Genomic DNA, 21,246 nt, shown 5'->3' with positions numbered 1-21,246 from the left:
AACAAGCACTGCCACAAATACCTTGTAATGCTATCGACCTTGTCTGCCCATGCAGTGAGAAAGGGGGATGCATATGTGTCTGCAGTCATCCAGATAACACAACTCATTTTTGGGGGGGATAACAGAAGCCAGCCCCGGACTGTGCACCAAAAGCAGAGTCATTACTAGGCAAGCTAGAGAATAAGTCTCTTCAAAATACAGAGCACATTTTAAAAACCATACGCAGGGCTCAGCCACTGCTTTCATTACCAATTTTAATTTAGCTCCTTCAGTTTGCCAACCAGATAAACTCTTCAGTGCTGTTTTTTTTAAAATCTATTTGCCACATTTTATGTTTAAGATTATAGTAATACGGGGCAGAAGGAGGAATCACTTTTAGAGGAAATAAAGAAACAGAGCCGCTTATCAGCATCCATCAGAAAGTTCATTAATCAGCAAGGCTTTGTGCCCCCTAAATTGAAAGGTTAAATAATCCTCTCAGGGATATTTCTAGGAACCTCCACCAATTGTCGGCAAGGGGCTACCATTCACAACACTCTGGATCAGTGACAGGGTATTTTGCCAATGTTTGGACCTCAAACAATGATGGACAAATGGCCTAGCTCACAAAGAAACCTCTTAGCTAAAAGGATGGAAAGGAACCACAAGCTTCGATGATGATTGGGAGCGGAGGGGGAAAAGGAGATCCCATGTTCATTTTATCAGGACGTTTATGAGGGAAGCTAGCATACTTTTCTAAACGAGCCTGAGTACAACGGCATATGAACATGTGCGCAAATTTGTATATTAACCTGTATGAACACATTTGCTGTGCAGTGGTACCTCGGGTTACATACGCTTCAGGTTACATATGCTTCAGGTTACAGACTCCGTTAACCCAGAAATAGTGCTTCAGCTTAAGAACTTTGCTTCAGGATGAGAACAGAAATCGTGCTCCGGCGGCGCAGCACCAGTGGGAGGCCCCATTAGCTAAAGTGGTGCTTCAGGTTAAGAACAGTTTCAGGTTAAGAACCAAATTAAGTCCTTAACCTGAGGTACCACTGTACTTATAAACAGTGCTTTCCCCCGGGGGTACTCAAGGGTACGCTGTATCGGCAGCTCTTTTTTTCTAGAAGAAAGCACTGGTTAAAAGTGTGCCACTTACTGCAACAACTTAATGGTACTGGCACCCTTTTCTCTAGAAGAAAAGCACTGCTTATAAACCTAGTAGATACATATCACTGAATCAGTTATACTGCTTAGTAACATGCTGAGGAGCTTCACTTTCTGATCTTTACTACTGCATTTAACCAACTTCAAATATGCAGGAAGTGCCCAAAATAACCTGCAACATTAAAGTGTTTGCACGTTTTAAAAAAGGAACTGTGCATTAAATGAAATATATTATTTTTGTCCGCAATAAGAAAACAGCATAATGAGCCGACCACAACGAACAAACCACAGAACAACAGGTGCTGAGAAAGTGTAAAAATAAATTTAAACATTGTGCATGTGTGTGCGTTTTAGTGCTGTCCTACAAATAGATTCCCGGTGGATGAGAAGATTGTGGTTGCTCTTCAGCTGCTGCTACCTCTACAGGAATGGGATGGACAGCCTAGTCTAGTCTACTCCCTTTAAGGAATTGAAGGACTGGGAAGAGGCTGGGAAGGGAAGGGTCCTTGCTGGGCTTCTGACATATCTTCCCAGTGGATAGTGAAGGAAGTGTGGGCAAGGGTTGCTATTCAGCTGCCAATTCACCAGACCTCTTGCAGTGAAGGGATGGACTGTCTACTTCCTTTAAGGGCTGGGACGAAGTTGGGAAGTGTGTATCTTCCCAGCAGATGCTGAGGCAGTGCCCCACCTTGGTGACTGCACAGTTCTCAGAGAAAGGATCAAAGGAAAGTACACAAAAAAGGCAGCTTCACTAATGACTACAAGAGATGGGGTAGATCAGTGGAGAGAACTATTCAGCCTTAAGGAAGTGTCTATATCTTCTTGGCGGCCTGAACTTGCTTCCAAGGGACCACCTGTGGTAACTTCTCTAGCCATGTTATTATATTCTTGCACCTGAGATTAAGTTAATTGGCACCTATACGATCACAAAGGAAAGACTGTCAAAAAGAGTGTAAGCTTTGGGTCAAATCCATCTGGGCAGAGTTCAAGACTTCATCTCATTAAAGAACCTGTGCAATTTGGAAAATTATATTGTATTAGACGCCTATTCGTATTCATATTACCCCCTTTTTTCTTTCCTGATATTGTAATTAACTCCCTGTGGGGTGCCTTTCCCCCCTTGAGACAGCAGCTAGTGCCCTAACTTAATAAAAGTAATAGGCTAATCAGTTTTTTTATAATGTGTTTATAAGTTAAAATAATAATTGGCTAAAGAAGAAATTAAATAATTATTAAACTCTGATTCAGGAATTTGATCATTTGCTTATTGAGAGGAATGAATTGGACGAATTTAAGATTTGAATAGTGTTATGTAAAGTAGGGACGCGGGTGGCGCTGTGGGTAAAACCTCAGCACCTAGGACTTGCCGATCGCATGGTCAGCGGTTCGAATCCCCGCGGCGGGGTGAGCTCCCATTGTTCGGTCCCAGCTCCTGCCCACCTAGCAGTTCGAAAGCACTCTTAAGTGCAAGTAGATAAATAGGGACCACTTTATAGCGGGAAGGTAAACGGCGTTTCCATGTGCGGTGCTGGCTCGCCAGAGCAGTTTCGTCACGCTAGCCACGTGACCCGGAAGTGTCTGTGGACAGCGCTGGCTCCCGGCCTCTAGAGTGAGATGAGCGCACAACCCTAGAGTCTGTCAAGACTGGCCCGTATGGGCAGGGGTACCTTTACCTTTTTAAAGTACATGGAGAGAAGGAGCTTGCAATGGGAAATCAGTGATTTTTTTTCTAATGGGAAATATTAAGAGAGAGGAACTTGGATAGGAGGAGGCAAGTAGGCATGTAACAAACAGAGGATATGAAAGACATTTTTTCCTAATGAATTAAATATATATGAATGAAGTAAAGGAATTGTTAAGAGAAAAGAAACTAATGAGGTTAACAGAGGAAAAATTAAAGCAAGGCAGAGAGAATTCCACAGATACTTCAAGAAAAGGATTCAAAAGCAATGATAAAATAATTCAATATATGCAGAAACAGGTCCAAATGCAGGAGGACGTTGCGGGTAAGATTAAGGATGTAATTGATAAATGTGCAATAGTGGGCAGAAAGATTACTAGTGAACAACAAACGTGTAAGGGTGATGCTAATTCAAGATGGCAGTGATAGAAGTTGCTTTGTTCTGAGCTACACCATTTGTTTTTAGTTTGGGCATATGCAATTAAAATATTTTAATGTTCCTTTGCATTAGTTTGATTCTTTTACACCCCACCCCCCAATTAAATGCAATTGCTCATTACAACAGTGGAGATGGGCGGCTTATAAGACCCATTAGTTTTTATAATGATGATAATGTGGTGTATCCAAGCAACAAACAAAGCAGATTGGGCCAATATCTTTTGCCAAGGAAAGACAATCCTGGCCTTGAGAAATCTGCAACTCCAGAATCCTTTTGACTCCTTGTGCTGGGAAGCAGAAGATCAGAGACTTAAGATGAAGGAGCAAAAAGATGGCAGTATGTCTTCCCCTTCATTTATTTAACAGGAAATTCCTACTAGAAAAGCAGATCTGAGTGTTTGCTACTCAGCCAACACTGCAATTTCCTTAAAAACGGCTGGACAGCATCACAGAAAAGCTGTGTTGATGGATCAACAGGTATTATTAATATTATAAAAAGGAAGATTTTATTAAAACTGAACAAGCAAAGTTACCCTTTGTGTATGCAGAAAAGGCCTCCGATAATATAGAATGGCAGTTTTTGTTGGAAGCACTCAAGAGAGGGAAGTGAGAAGTGAAGAAGAAAAAATCATTTTTAAAAAAATCCTGATTGACTGGCTTTCTGCTTGGCCAATCACTAGTGGGTAAGGGGGTGGCTCATCAGGGCGTAATGCTCCTTTTTGCCACATGTGTTTTCTTGGAGCAATCCTGGTTTATTTCCAGAGGAATGGATGATTACTGAGCCTCCCATTTTGACCAGTAGAGCCTGCAATTCAGAACACACAGGTCAGGTAAGTGTGGTGGTGAGGTGGCAATTGGTAGGGCTGGGCAAGCTGGAGCTGCTTGTTGCTGCCACCAGTACTAGGCCCAGTGACAGCCTGGGCCTGACTCCGCAAGGTGCAGGGTGCAATCTACCCCAGCGCCTAGCAGATCAGTGCCTTTGGATGCTGCCAAGGAATGCAGTGCCCATCAGCAGTGTCATCCCACCTCTGCAAGGTGTGGGGTGAAATCCACCCCAGCGCTTAGCTGAGTCTGGTGCTGCTGACTTGCATCTAGTAAATAACTAAATGTCAACTCAGAAGAAAGCCGCACAGAGTTCAATGGGCCTTACTCCCAGGTAAGGGTATGTGGGGCTATAGTGTTTTATCTAGGCAGCCAGGGCTCCTCCAGATGACAAGATCTATTTGCACCATATCAGTGAGGACCACTTGCTTTTTGAAATTCTCCCATATATACAGAACTCCCTGTGCACCTTTCCGACTGTATCTATGGTTTTCCCCTCTGTGTCAAATAACTGGGGTCAAATAAGTGTTGTTTACTTTTTATAATACATGGAAGATGGATCTTCCTTGGGAGGTTCTGGACTCTCCTTCCTTGGAGGTTTCTAAGCAGAGGTTGGGTGGTGATCTGTCATGGATGCTTTAGCAGGAGGTTGCACTAGAAAGATTATTCTTTGTTTTTCTACTTCAACAATACTTCATTATGTTCCTATCATTTTATGTAATTGTATTTTGTATAAATTATAAAAAATTATAAATAAAACATATTCTATTTACAGTGGTGCCTCGCAAGATGAAATTAATCCGTTCCGTGAGGCTCTTCGTATAGCGTTTTTTTCGTCTTGCGAAGCAAGCCCATTGACAGCTTAGCGGATTAGCGCTATTAGCGGTTTAGCAGCTTTTAGCGGATCTGCTGATAAGCGGCTTAGGGCTTAGGAAAAGGGGGGGGAGGAAAAAAAACCCGCAGGAACTCGCAAGACATTTTCGTCTTGCGAAGCAAGCCCATAGGGAAATTCGTTTTGCGAAGCGCCTCCAAAACGGAAAACCCTTTCGTCTAGCAGGTTTTCCGTCTTGCAAGGCATTCGTCTTGCGGGGCACCACTGTACAAACAAAACATTAAAATAGCTACCTTTCTACCAGTAGGCTAGGAGGGGGCATGAGCGTAGCCAGAATTTTTGTTAGGGGGGGACAAGCTTTCGTTGCGGGGCAGAACCTCAGATTTGTATTGATTTCTACTTATGGGGGGGCAGTTGCCCCCCTGCCCCCAACCATAGTGGGGTCACAGTTAGGAAACAAGGTTGGAAGGCGGCCACAGTTGGGGAAAGGTTGGGAAACACTGATCTAAAGGTACTAGGCAAGACCACCTCCCTTTTCTTCTTTTTGTGTTAGCCATAGAACTTCTGGCAATAAAATGGATATTTAATTAAAACCAGAGAGGAAAAGAAAAGTTTAAAATGTAAGCAGACAATATGGCAGTAGAATCTAAAGTTGCGCTGGGGGAGGTACAGAGTCAAATTCTAGTGTATAGGAAAGTAGCAGGATACAGACTGAATATAGATAAAACAGAAATAGGCTTAAATGTATCTACTGATGATAAAAAGCAAATACTATAAAAGTATAACTATTATTGGGCAACCAAGCCAGTAAGATATGTCAGTATAAGATTATCCAGAGAAATACAGGATCTTTATATAAAAATAATTATGAACCCTTGTATAATGAATGCTTATGTCTGTTCCTAGAATGGTAATGTATTTTTATTTTTTTCAGGAAGGTTTACTGCTTTAAATCTAACACCCACATTTTATTTCAACATCTCCCAGTTAAAATAATTAACTTTATTAAATAAATGGCAAAAAATTATAGTTAAGTTTAGATCCAGGACTATATGATCAAGTGGGCACAAAATATGGGCCCAAAAGAAAAGGGTGACTTCTTTCATCTCTGGTGGAAACAAACAGGGCATTTCAGATCTAATAACATTTCGTCTTATTACAGACTGGTATAATTGATGATGAGAGTATACACTGATAGCTAGGCTAACATATTTTATTAGATTAAATGAACAAAATAGGACAACTTTTTGTTTGGATGGAATGCCTTTATTAAACATTGTACTAGAGAAGAGTTTTATTGGTTTACAACAGCTTATGAGAATTAAGCTGTTTAATTGTGAATGTGATTGCCGACTTTACGTTAAGTAACAGAATTTTTAATTATTTCTTAAAACTCATTTGGAGAGTCCCTATTACTTTCCATATTTAATTATTACTTTATATTCTGTTAAGTTCCCAAAGTGGTCATTAAAACTTCTTGACCACTGCTGCTGAACGTTAGCAACGATTCAAAATACAGTCATACCTCATGTTGCGTTTGCTTCATGATACGTTTTTTCAGGTTGCGTCCTGCGGTGACCCTGAAGTACTGGAATGGGTTACTTCCGGGTTTCGCTGCTCACACATGCGCAGAAGTGTTAAACTGCGCTCCGCGCATGCGCACAAGCACCAAATCGTGCTGTGCACCTGCGCAGATACGGCGCTTCAGATTGTAAACTGGCCTCCAAAACGGATCCCGTTTGCAACCAAAGGTACCACTGTATTATCAAAGTTTCAAAATACTATGAAGAGACTACCTAATGTGAATGTTAACAAAACCTGCTGTGTTATTTTAAACACCTTCATTTGTTTTGATCAGGTGGTTTATTCTTGTATGGTGGATTATTGCATGGATTGTTTATTTCCATATCCTGCTGTTGTATCAGCAGATAAAGCAGATTGTGTGTGTGTGTGTGTTTGCACACATGCACCTAGCACATCATACTTTAGCATTACATCCAAACCAGACTACTGTGTGTTACATATTCATGCCTTTTTGGAACTGTCTTTAAAAGGTAACAGAATTTAAGTTATCACAAATTAATGTTTTCTGCATTTGGGCAATATACTGCTAAATCAGTCTCTGTCCTGATTGGAAAACATTTTTTTTTTTCAATTAAAAGTAGTTGTCTGCATTATACCTTGAAATTAACTCTTTTAACTAGAAATATTTGAGATGGTTTAACATTAATTTGCTTTGGGGTATAATCATGTTTACTCTGTGTGTAGATAGCAAGGTGTAACCTTCTTCCCCTTCTAGGCCAACTCAGAACAAACTGCTGGCACACTGACTATGTGCCAGAGCATCCAAATCAAGCATTCAGCAGCCCAGAGCCCTGCAAACAGAATTCTGTTCTGCTGAGGCTAGTTTGTATGTGCTTGGGGCCTAGGAAAGAAGAATAGTTAATTTAAATAAAAAAAAACCCTGAATGACAAAAGATAATCTAAAACTATGGAATACATCTTAGGTTAAAAGTAAAATAGTTTCAGGTGTTCATCAGCCTACATAAAGTATGAGTCAATTTCACCAGATAGCATCAGTGTTGATAAATACAGTGGTACCTTGGGTTACAGACGCTTCAGGTTACATACACTTCAGGTTACAGACTCCGCTAACCCAGAAATATTGCTTCAGGTTAAGAACTTTGCTTCAGGATGAGAGCAGAAATAGTGCTCCGGCTGCACGGCAGCAGCAGGAGGCCCCATTAGCTAAAGTGGTGCTTCAGGTTAAGAACAGTTTCAGGTTAAGAACGGACCTCCGGAAAGAATTAAGTACTTAACCCGAGGTACCACTGTACATAGAACATTGCTCTGCTATTATGGCCAGGACAGACTTTTCAATAGAAACTAATGCTCAACTACAAAACCCAGCCATAATTTTTATATCCCTGGCCATTCTGCTTTTAGAAGGTAGAAATGATCGACTGGGGCTGACGGGGCTGGTTCCATGCCACGTTGAGTAGTTGTATGTCTCCTCTAAAGAATCTGGAACCAATGACTTCTGAAGACTGCATGCAAAGTAGAAGATTCACTGATGTAACTAAAAGCTTTTTAAAAATCAGGAAGGAAGTAATAACTACTTCCCCACCATGTCAGATCCCACCAGCATGTAGTAACTGCTACAGACATGACAGCATACCACTGCACAATACGGAATCAGTCTTTGAATTCTCAACCAACACCATCATGTATTATTATAAAACACTGTGAGCCTTACAGTGAGTGTAACATTTAAAAAATTATCAGTTCAATCTATATGAGCATTTAATCAGTTCTTGATATGTGGATCACTGATAACAGAAACTATCAGTGGCTAAGCATTTCGGATGCAGAGAGAGAACAGTGAAACATGTGTAACACAACATCTCCTCTCCCACTGAGCTGCTGAATACTTGTGAAATTTTTAATGTCACAGTGCAGAAGTTTCAAATGATGCCAAACTACATGCTGCTAACAAACCGTTACCTAGGAGCTTACCCAATGATTAATACGGCACATTTTTTTCTTCAGCTATATGCTCACACTGCCATTAATCCTGCAGGAGTAATCATACATCCTGCTGTTATAAAATAGGGGTCAGAGCTAGGCTTCCGGGTGAATTGCTGTCCACTACTTTAAAAGACAAAACACAGAGAAGAGATCCGTGATGCAGCATTGGAAGGAGTGAAGATCTTTCAAAGAACGGAATTTATTTCCTTCTTTAAGTAGCAAAAGCTGCACAAAACACCGAAAACATTGCCCATTTTCCCCACTCACTGACACAGGTGTTGTGTCACCAGGAGCACTACTGCGTCCTTCAAGGATTCTGGGACACAGAATAGCTACCATCCCAAACATCCCAAACAGTCCATTGTATACTGTATAGCCAGGCACTACGTTACAGCCGCATCTGTTCCAATTCTACAGACAGAGACTCTCACCTAAGAGATCTACAGCAAACCTTTTTAGAACTAAAATACCCAGCAGATGAAGTTAGACAACAGATCAACAGAGCCAGACTGATACCCAGAGAGAACTTGCTGCAAGACAGACCCAAAAAAGAAAATAACAGAACACCTCTAGTCATCACATACAGCTCCCAAGTTAAAACAGTACAACGCATCATCAGAGATCTACAACCTCTCCTGGACAATGACAGTTCTCTTTCTCAAGCTCTGGGAGGAAGACCTTTCATTGCCTACAGACAGCCACCCAATCTTAAACAACTCCTAACCCACAATAATACTACAACCAGACTTAACACGGACACTGGCACCAGAGCCTGCAATAAACCCAGATGCCAAATTTGTTGCCACATACACCCGGACAACACCATTACTGGCCCCAACAACATCACACATACCATCTCGGGACTATTTAATTGCTCATCATCTAACATTGTGTATGCCATCAAATGCCAACAGTGTCCTTCAGCTCTCTATATTGGATAAACAGGCCAAACCTTATGCCAAAGAATAAACGGACATAAATCCGACATCAGGAACCACAAGACAGAGAAACCAGTAAGAGAACACTTCAATCTCCCAGGACATTCTATACAAGATCTCAAAGTAGCTGTTCTATTACAAAGGAATTTCAGAAATAGACTGGAAAGAGAAGCTGCTGAATTGCAACTTATTACCAAACTTAAAACCATGGAGAGACCTGGTCTGAACAAAGACATTGGATTCTTATCTCATTATACATGACAAAGCCATTTTTCACCTTCTCACCCCTTGCTTTTTCCTGTAAGACCTATTGCAGTCGTTAAGAGTCGTCAACAGGCTCATCACAGCTATCTGCCAATCACCCAATCCCACCACCCTTCTGAGTAATACCCCTCCCCATCTTCTCACTATATAGAAGGGTCTGGTGACTTCTGTTTCAGTGTATCTGAAGAAGTGTGCATGCACACGAAAGCTCATACCAAGAACTAACTTAGTTGGTCTTTAAGGTGCTACTGGAAGGAATTTTTTTATTTTGTTTTGACTATGGCAGACCAACACGGCTACCTATCTGTATCTGGGACACAGGTCCATGACATAAATATGCATATAACTGTTTAGATGCATAGGTGCCTCTAGACAAATTTAGATAGTGGGTGACTGGCATCCTACCAGCATTCCACTTTGCTGTATGCCCAGTCACCCTATAAGCAAAGTTTAAAAAACAAAACACCACGTAACTTTAAAAGGAGAGGAAGGGGCAGGAGATCTGAGGCCTGGCTCAAAAGACCCAGAGCTTGGCCCCCCTGTACCAACGCCACTGTGTGTCATTAGTCACTCAGTCATTCTTTCATAACACTCAACATGAAAATCGGATGGTGTTCAGTCAGCCGTAGTATTGTATACTCTCATATGATCCTTTTGGGATTTGAATGAAATTTCACTAAATTTTTGTTTAATTTTAAAATTTTCTCTTGTATTACAATGAGTAAGTGTAAATCATGTCACATCTGGTATAAGCCCGCAAGTTACTGCAGATAGAAGACTTGTTCATAAATTCTAAGGGGGAAAATGCAGAACCGTAAATGAGATCCTAAATTGTACAGTTGTTGTTGTTGTTGTTGCTGCTGCTGATAATAATAATAATAATAATAATAATAATAATAATAGCTTTCGATTTCAAAATCAATATACACATCACATTCCTAAGAAAATAATGGCTGCACTAATAACACCAATAGGTGTTTTTTTTCATTTTTGGTTGTTGTTTTTTACAGATGATGACCTTTACAGAGAGCAAGGCAAATAGAGTACAACTTTTCTCCTGCTACCCGATCTCTCTGTGGTTTTCATGGTATCCCCCTTGACTGGCTTTGCAGAATAGGAACGGGAGACATTGTGTTACAGTGGTTCCATTCCTATCTACAGGACCAGGTCCAGAGAGTAGCACTGGGAGAGTGTTTTCTGGACTGCTGGCAGGGCAGTGTTTTATACCCAATGCCATTTAATATCTAAATGAAGCTGCTGGGTGAAGTCATTAGAAGTTTGGGGGCAAGGTGCCATTGGTATGTTAATGGCACTCAGCTCTACTCCATAACAGCTGAATTCAAGTGGGTGGGTGGGTCCTGGATCGGTGTCTAGATGCAGTGTTGGAAAAGATGAGAGAAAAGAAGCTGAGCTTGAATTCTGCCAAGTTGGAGGCAAGTTGTGGGTGAGTGGTTGCCATGCCTGATAAATCGGTCAACTGCCTGTCCTAAATTGAGTTTCACTCTTCCTGAGGTAGGTAGGTACACAGCCTGAACGTGCTTCTGGATCCAGCTTTGTCACTGGAGTCCCAGGTAGCCTCACTGGCTATAAGTGCCTTTTACCAGCTGTATTTGGGTACCAGGGAGAGGGCCTTCTTGTGGAATGCCCTCCCTTCAGATGACAAGGAAATAAACAACTACAGTGGTACCTCGGGTTTAAGAACAGTCCAGTTTAAGAACGATTTGGCTTACAAACTCCACAAAACCGGAAATAGTGTCTTGGTTTGAGAACTTTACCTCGGTCTAAGAACAGAATCCAAATGGTGGAAGGGCACCAGCGGCGGAAGGCCTCATTAGGGAAAGCACACCTTGGTTTAAGAATGGTTTTGGTTTAAGAACAGAATTTCGGAATGGATTAAGTTCATAAACCAAGGTACCACTATATCTGACTTTTAGAAGACATCTTAAAGCAGGCCTGTTTAGGAAAGTTTTTAATGTTTGATCTTTTATCATGTTTTCAATGTTCTGCTGGGAGCCACCCAGAGTGGCTGGGGAAACCCAGCCAGATGGGTGAGGTATAAATAATAAAAAGTTGTTGTTGTTGTTGTTGTTGACTGGATTACTGCAATGCACTCTATGTGGGGCTTCCCTTGTGATTGACCCGCAAACTTCGGTTAGTGCAGAATGCTACAGCACAATTGCAGACAGGAGTAGAGCCATGTCAGACTATAATCTGCACAAGTTGCTGATTTGTTAGTGGGCTAAATTCAAGGTGTTATACTGGTATATGAAGACCTTAACAGCTTGGGACCAGTTTACTTGCAGGATTGCCATATTCCACATGTGCCCACTCAACTGCTTCCTAGTTAAGTACAAAACTTCCTAGTTAATTCAGAACTTTGAAATGTATATTTGAGGTGGGGGTACAGGAGGTGATCATCAGTTATTCAACATCCACAAATATAAACATTTTATTATACGGAAAACTGAAATATGAGTAGTTTCACAACACAGAAAAGCTTATAATATACATTTAGAAAATACTTGTGTATGATTTCATACAATATTATTGTCTAGCAATTGTAGATTTAAAAGTGGAAGGAAACCTAAAATTGTTTCATGCTCAGGTTTAAAACTACATTCTATAGCTCCATCCTTTAACTACTCTGAACACCCAGGTAAGCACAAAAGTGCAGAGACCATGTGTTGAAGATTCATTCATCTGGGATGGTCGATTCTGAAGATTCACTCTAGAGTGAATGTAATGGTTATAAAGATTACACCTTTAAACTCCCCTAGGTTTACACCCCTCTCTCATTCTCTGTCTTTCACCCCCCATAACTCTCTCTCAGATTTCTCCTCTCTAAGCAAGCATGGAGAATCAGAGAGAACTGACCAACAGTTAAAAAAAAAACCCAGTTAAGTTATATTTGCACTGAATTTTGGGGGAAGGAATTTGAGGTGGAGGGGAATCAGTATTTGCATTAAAAAAAACATTTTTGACAGTTTATTAACTTGAACCTCATTGTACTTAAGTAACCAGCAATTATACTTTTGTATCCTGATACACAACTGAGAAGCCAGTATTATTTTTACTGCCCTCCCCCTGTAATTGCTATGTTCTTCCAAAGAGGTCTGGGCTGCACATGGACATTATCGTAACAGGACTGGGAGGTAGGTTAGATGGAGACATAGTGACTAGCCCAAGGCCATCAAGGGATTCATGACTGAGCAATGATATGAATCAAAGTTTTCAAAGTCCAATGTGCATTTCACTACATTCAACTGTCAGGACATGGATTTCAAGTAAAGACAAAATATTTGAATGAGTAATGGATTCTGTGGATGGTCTACGTTTTCACTCTAACCCTAACACTCTAACATTTTCACTCTAAGGGGAATGAAAACGTAAGCTATCCATAGGATTATATCCCAAAGTCTAGCTTCTAGGAGGGCCACCATGTTGCTCCTCCATTTTACAATATAGGATTGAAAGTGAAAGGAATACATCTCGAAATCAGATTTTTACTTACAAGAGAATCTAACCCTTTCACTTTCCATTTCATGTATTTGATCTTGCTTATGGAAATTCATTGTGGACTTTTATTTCATTTCGTATCTTTAAAGTGTTATAGAACTCACATTCAATGATAACGGACAGCTAATATTAGCATGCCCAATATGAATCCTGTAACCCTGGTGTCCAGAAGTGTACTATATTCTTCTGTTTTGGATGTGCTGCATTAACTGATGCTCTGACAACAAAAATCCTAATTTGTACTGTCGTTGAAGGAAATTACAGTGGTTCAAGAAATTGGATATATGGTGCCATGCCTCTTCTATTCTAGAAGCATATTTTGAGGCCCTTCCTAACTACCGGGGGCGGGGACACTTATAAAAGATGCTGCAAACAAGCAAGGCTGATGGTTCCTCTATTTGATACATTCTGAAAATGAAGTTTTGCTCCACGTAGGCATGTTTGTTCTGCCTGGGCACAGTGTAGGGTGCTTTCTGTAGTTGTGCCCAAAGTCTGGAAGGCTATTCCAGTAATATTCAAGAGACAACTGCACCGCTGTCCTCCACACATCAGTATTTGTTCAATAAAATATTTTGAATTAACAATGTTTGGCTGCTAATGTAACTGTTAGCTGGATATTTTATATCTTTTAATGGTTCTGTTTTTATATGCTGAAGTATTGAGTCTGGTGTAGAGTGGTACCTTGGGATTAGAACTTAATTCATTCTGGAGGTCCGTTCTTAACCTGAAACCGTTCTTAATCTGAGGTACCACTTTAGTTAATGGGGCCTCCCGCTGCCGCGCGATTTCTGTTCTCATCCTGAAGCAAAGTTCTTAACCCAAGGTACTATTTCTGGGTTAGCAGAGTCTGTAACCTGAAGTGTCTGTAACCTGAAGCGTCTGTAACCCGAGGTACCACTATATTTGTTAATTTTATTTTATTTTTTTATTGTGCTAAGCCACTTTAGGTGTCATTGGTGCCAATTAATGAGGTATATAAATATCTTAATTAAATAATGCCATGAGGCCCTTTGGAAGCTGGAGACGAAACAAATATCAACAAGGCTCATATCACAAGTGGTTTTATATATCTCACTAAAGCCACAATTCTAATGTAAACTTTAAAATATAAATACAACCCGTTTAAAATACAAAGCCTGTACAAGATGTAGTAAAATTTGTTCAGCGATGTTTTGTACACAAATCAAAGAGCAAATATTTACAGAAATGGGAGCATAAAACATGCATAATTTCACACCTCTTTTACTTTAGTGAAAATACTGCACACTCGAAGAAAACATCATAAATTTGATTAAGCCCCACCTTTCAGCACAAAAATGAGCTAAATAAACACTCGGTCAGGGCTTTCAAAGGCAAAGAAAGGGCAGCCACGTCCTCTTAAAAGGCCGTGGTTACAACCTTATTCCCCCAAATTGCATAAGCAAGTCACTCCATAAGAAAAACAGTGACATTGGAAGGATTTATAGAATCCTTTATTGAGTCAGGCAGGAGTATGCCAAACCGATTCTGCAATCAACACCCCCTTTTCCTACTTGCAAGGTGTGTGGGTAAGCAACCTAGCATGGGAGAAAGTACACTCAGTAAAAGTTAATGGATGGAATGCTTCAGATCTATGCAAGCTTTTGACTAACCTTCCTCTAAAAAATTCTCATTTAAACTGTGTAAAAGAAAATACTAAGCAGAATGCAAATCTGTAATTAACTGCACAAAATTCATTCTGCATGCCTTATACAGCAAGTTACAAATGTGGATTCAAGGCAAGTTTGTCCCACTAATTTCAATTACTCTTAACTATGAAAACATCTAAAGTCATAAGCCTAGAGAAAGCTACAATTTTTCCTGGCAGTAAGCCTCAATAAACTCAATGATACTTACTTTTGAATAGGTATGTATAGGATTGTACTGTTAGACACTCTCACGTGGTCAGTATTTCAGAACTGATGCCTACATGGCTTTGAAATTATTTTAAAATATTAAAAAAGTTAGTTATGTTTGTAGAACCAAACAGCCCACGGAGTTTAAAATTGTTACATTTTTCTCCCAATGGAGACGTTGAGGAGTTGTAGAAAATTTAACTGTTGCCTGTGCAGCTTATAACAAGTTATTTCTACAACAATTCTTATATGAATAATATAAAATATTCATTTGATTTAATAGCAGCTGATACAGAAGTTTCTGCAAGGTTCTTTTCTCAAGTAAGAAACTTAATACCTAAGTATCTCATTTCCACTATTAAGGAACACTAGTGTAGCAACAATAATCAATCCTGCAATTTCATCACCCAATTTCAATTTTATATGCTATATTCTTTTACAAGTTAATGCAATTTAGAACTTTAATGCAACATTTATAAACATTTTTCTTCATTAATTGTATTTTAGGTTTGGCACAAAGAGAGATGTTTCAGTGGCAACAGCATGCCTAACTGATGGATTTAGGTAAGAATGCACATTTGTGTGTCATTGCTGCAATATCCACACTGCACTGCTTTCAGTGGCACGTAAACTCAAAATGCCTGCCCCCATCCACATTATTTCAATACAAGTCACATGTAAATATCTTTTAAAAGCATGATGGCTTGGGTGAATATTTCTAACTAGAGAGACTGTACATAGCACAATTAAAAATAAAGTGCAAGGGCCTGTTGCAGCAACTAGGAAATTAACATTTTTTTAAACTGAATTTTTATCTATGAGCTTTTATAGGTAAGGATGTGCAACAGACGCATGATGCAGAAGCTGTGGTCCAATATGCCAAGCTTCAGAAACAAAAGCATGAAGGGAAATAGCTAACATTCAGACATAAACATATCATCTGCATTGAGAACCCCCCCTTTCACATAACCTGCCTCTTACTAGTAAATATCAAAAATACGTAAACTAGCAAGGCTTACTGGTAATGCTTTTGTCAGAGTAAAGTATTTTGTAATACCCTGGCCGTAAAAATATTTAGAAACGTCAACAGTTTTTAACAAGGCAACACTATATTATACACATATTCTGTGTATAATTTTAAAAAATAGGGTTGGGAGAGATAACCAACCAACTGATGCTCAGAGGAGAAGCACTGAAATCAATGAAACTACTCAAAGTATGACTACCATTGGATATAACCCTCCACATTTGCACTTACATCACACTCATATTTCAAACCATATATATTGAAATCACTATGTAGTTAGAGAATATTTGAATCACACAGGATACAATCCAACATGTAGAACCATAGAATTGTAGAAGGGACCCTGAGAGTCATCTAGTCTGGCCCCCAGTAATTGTTTAAATGGAAGTCCTCCTAATTTCAGTGAGAATTAAGTACTGTTAAACTGCTCCAGAAAAAGCACCTTATAAGAAAAGTAATATCTTGCATTTCAGCAGGTTGGAAACATAAACATTCCATATGGACCAAGTCTATGTATGTTAGCTGAGAACTTCCACGGAATTTACTTCCAAGTATATATGCACAGGATTACAAACTTAATGCTGCTTTTAATAAGATTACAGATAGTTACTGCTGCTGTCTGTCATATGATAATAAAAAGTAATATATTTGGTATTTTGATATTTACTGGGAAAAAAGATAGATTATGGATAAGAGGAAATTCTCAGTGCAGATAATGCAGTGTTGCTTTACTTGTGCATGTTCACTATTTACACGTGTGTGACAAGTTTTTCTAACAAAAACTAATAAAAAGCACCCTGAAATAAATCAAGACAAAATAAATTCAACTTAGTTTACTTATCATATGTTGAATTAATTTCCCAATTTAACTGAAAAGCCACTGACAGGTATACATTTTATGAATTAAACGGAAACCTGTAAAATGCAAGTATTGGATTCCAGGAAATAAATAGCAAAATGATCTTAAAAATGTCAACTAATGCAGCTTTTGTTATCTAGAATTATCTATCACAAGTGGATAAAGAGGCAGAAATTATTGTGAAACCAAGTTTTATTTTTAGCATAAATTATCTTTTTATCTGACAATTTTCTCTACCCCAAACTACAAATGACTCTTTCTTCATAAATTCACATAAAAAGTGAAGATAACTAAAGTTTCAAATGAATTTTAATTAGTCAGAAAGACACATTTGGGCATGAGAAGCTTAGAATAAATATGATAAAGTCTCCAAATTATACCTAATATTATGACATACATTCTTTAAAATAGATTATACAAATTGTAAATACTACAACAACTGGAAATCTCTGAGAGCTAACACAATCTTATGAAGGCTACAATCTTAGACACATTTACTTCCAAGCACATCCAACCTAATTCTACAGGACTTACTTCTTAGTAAACATGAATAGGATTGGGTAAGAGGATGGCAAAATACTGTGTACGTTTTCAAAATATTGGGGGGAAATTATATAAAAGCCATACAACTATTTTAAAAATTCTTTTAAATAAAGCAAACGAAGAAAACCCCAGACCGCCCTTTTGTAAACATCACCATAATATAACAACAATTAGCAGGCTTATATGTTCAAATGTCGTAGTTCAGACTAGGATAGGCATTGGTGCGATTATGAGGAACCAATCTCTGAGTAATTCAGCCAAAAAGCTAAATCATTGCTCTTCTGTAGAATGGGCCTTGTGGACAATAAAGTTTCTTATAATTTCTTTAAATCGAGGGAAACACACACACACACACACACACACTAGTTGTGCTTAATTTCAGCAGCTGCTCTGTGCAGCTCAGATTTAAAAGTAAGCATACTTACATTTTTATTTCAAAGAAAGGTAGGAGACCAAGCGGAATTTTAATGATCATACACAAAGAAATACAAGCACAAAATTTAAGCACAAAAGAGGTATTGTGTCTTCATGTCTTTTAGATACGCATACGCAAACAGCAATTCCTGGTTCACCTTTTTTAATGTAAGTGGATTAAAAGTAAGGTTAACAAACTGTCAAAAAGCGTGTTAAATGATAGTGTTTGGTGGTTAAAGTCTGATGGCTGTAAAACTCTGTTGGTGGCCATCTTGGGGCGAGGGGCTTTGATATGAATGAGAAAAGGCAGGCGATGGGGGAGGGGGGCTCACTGCATGCACAGAGCAAGGCAATGGGAGAGACTGTGATACCCTGAAGAAGAAGAAGAAGAAACCCAGCTCCACAGCAAATAAATATGTTGTTAAAATATATATATAGAAAAACAATCATATTATACACTACATGAAACACATTTTTCCAATTGCAATGTCCATAATGATATATAGCACACCACAGGCCTAATAGATTTTAGGCCAGGGTATATATACTTGTGCATGCACATTATTCCTAAGTATGATTTGCTACACGGTTATAACACCTACACAGTTTCATTTTATGCCAGACATACTGTACCCGATATATGTGACGCCTCAAGTAAGTAAATGTTGACCCTGGTTCGTTCCAATGAAGACACCGTATATGTTTTGTTCAATTGTTTTCTACCCCCATAGAGTATTACACTATATTTTTCATAGGCCATCTTCCAATTGCATTGCAAGGAATCCACGTACATTATACATATTCCCAGATTTTTTAACTTTATGGAGACAATATTAGCGAGCAGTTAATCCACCCCATATATACACATACTTTTATCAATACTGATAGAGTCAAATAAAAGAAGATGTTTTCCGGGTGGAAAACAGAAAATTAGAAAGCAAGTTATTTATTAATTGTTCATTGCAATGAATGATTTATTACCAGAAACATGTTACATTACAGTGCAAAAAAATAGTTCTACTATATTCTGAAAGATACGTTAAACATTATAGTTGGGATCCGAAGCTTTTAATCTCCATCCTTCAGACAACAGCCTCCCATGCCCCCTAAAAAGCCGCGCAAAATCATCCAGAGCAATATCCTATAAAGAGTTGATACTGGAAGGAAAAATCTACCACTTCCAGGTTCTTCCTCGCCACTGACCCAGATCACTTTGGATCCAAGCTAGCTTTTAAAAATACCAAAAACATGCACCCCATTACTAACAGTTATCATAGACAGTATTAGTTGGTATTGGGTACATTTCAGAAAATGTAATGGGGGCATTATCCAAACACCCACCCACACCCATGTTAAAGTTTCATGGGGCCATCTTCTACATGCAAAATTGCAATTCTCTTACTCTTTCCTAAAAGTCAATATATTTGGAGTCATGAAGGCCAGAAGACATAAGGAGCTTCAAGTTAAGCCTTATCTTCCCAATGAAAATGTGGCAAGGATACATTTGCAACTCAAAATGTAAAATATTAATATGACGCTTTAATGAGGCATAATTCATGAACCTAGTACAGATAAGGAATTAGTTGTATACCAAACTATACACTTTTACTTCACTTAAAGTGACTCTGAATTTGTGAACTCTTTGGTGCAGTATGTCAGCCATTCTAGGCTTAAGAGCATTTAAAACAACATCTTGATTTTCAAAAAAAAACCAGACACCTGCAAAATCTACTTTCCAAGGAAAAGCTTTTTTAAAAAAATTGAAAGAGAAATGACAATTTAATATGATTAGTTCTGTAGTACTTTTAATGTATAAACGACTATGTTATAATTTTTAAAAGGAAATGAATTTGCCAACTTAAAGAAACCATTGCATGCAAAGCAACCAGTACACCTAGACTACTATTATGAGAAAGCCCAACACTACTGAGATATTTAACAAGACATCTGCAGTAAATTAATCAAAACATTGCTTTAAATCTCTCACTCCCTCGTATAATCTCCTGCAATTTCCTCTTTCTGGCAGGACTTTTGGATACAGAAAAGGCTGACATTATGACACCAGCTTTTTCAAATAGCTAAAATTTCAAAGACCTTAAGCACAAGCAAAACCTAAGAACAACCCATAACCATCGGTTACACTATTTACACATCATTATCTGCACTAAAGATAGATGTGAGTGCAATAGTTTCAATGAGTCGATAGATGGCACCCCAATCTCTCAGTAAATTGGCAAAACGAATAAAATCACCAAGAGCCTTAGCAGTGACAAATATTGTTCTGTTGATCTGAACAAGCATTCACAATGATTAATTAGGGACACTTTGCTTATGCATGAAAAATTAACCACACATTTTATATAACCCTTTGACAAACATGCATAATAAGTGGGATTAAAAGATTACCTACATGGTATATATTTGTACGATATTCAAAATTTGCTCTGTTTATGCAGATTCGATATATACTTCACATTCTGGTTTATTAAGAGACGTTAACAACTAGGCTCAACCAAACTTGTGACAAGTGTGGAATAAACTGTTTAGTATTAGTATATGTATGTATCTAAACACAAATACAAATGACTACTTACTTGTGCATCTTTTTTGGGTACATACTACATAAAGCATTTCATTACTTTTGCTTTGTTACATTGTACCCTACTGTATCCTACCTGTGCTTTGTTTTTGTTATGTTCTCATATGATTTCTTTTACAGCAATATTGAAATAGAAACTTTTAAGGAAATGAAGGTAGACTTTTTAAAACAAAACAAAACAAAAGCCAGTTAGTTAACCATGAGATGAATTTTCTGTTGTAGCAATGAAGTATCATCAACACTGGAACCCGCAAAGAAAATGTTCTGTAAAGGATTGCCCCAATTTAGGGGAATCCTGTACATACTGCAAGCATTACAGGGAAGTACAGACATTAAGAAGAAGTTACAAAATTTGTCTAAAATAACTGAATGGTTCTAGTTGTTGCAAACTAGTTACTATGAATTTTTAAGTAATAATTTCTATTTCCTGTTGCCTTGATAAAAATCCCTTTCAAGAAACTGATTAGTACCCAGAAGTGGGACTAAAGAATTTTTTTTTTGAAATATTGAAGTAATTTCTCCATATTTAAAGCTCAATTTGACTAAAGATACTGAATAAAAATTTCCTGAAACATAATGAATGGCTTCCACTATATAATGGTTTTTGAAGTTCGCTGATAACTCAAAGAATATGTGTAAATAAAAAAAGGAAACCACACATATTTACTTATTTTTAAAAAGTATTTTAAACTAAGGAGAAACTGGGAAAGATTTATCATCCTAAAATGCAAAAAGAAACATACTGGAAAGCACGTGTAC

General features: G+C 38.4%; 1 protein-coding gene across 3 annotated transcripts in view; it reads right to left on the bottom strand.

Annotated features, from left to right (window-relative positions):
* ZCCHC7 (zinc finger CCHC-type containing 7) overlaps positions 1 to 21,246 on the bottom strand; it is a 134,059-nt gene that overhangs the window by 17,793 nt on the left and 95,020 nt on the right. The window lies entirely within an intron of this gene.

The sequence above is a fragment of the Podarcis cretensis genome (assembly GCF_951804945.1).
Source record: "Podarcis cretensis genome assembly, chromosome: 17".
Taxonomy (NCBI): domain Eukaryota; kingdom Metazoa; phylum Chordata; class Lepidosauria; order Squamata; family Lacertidae; genus Podarcis; species Podarcis cretensis.
The sequence above is the reverse complement of the archived record's forward strand: the minus strand, read 5'-3'. Positions and strand labels throughout refer to the sequence as shown.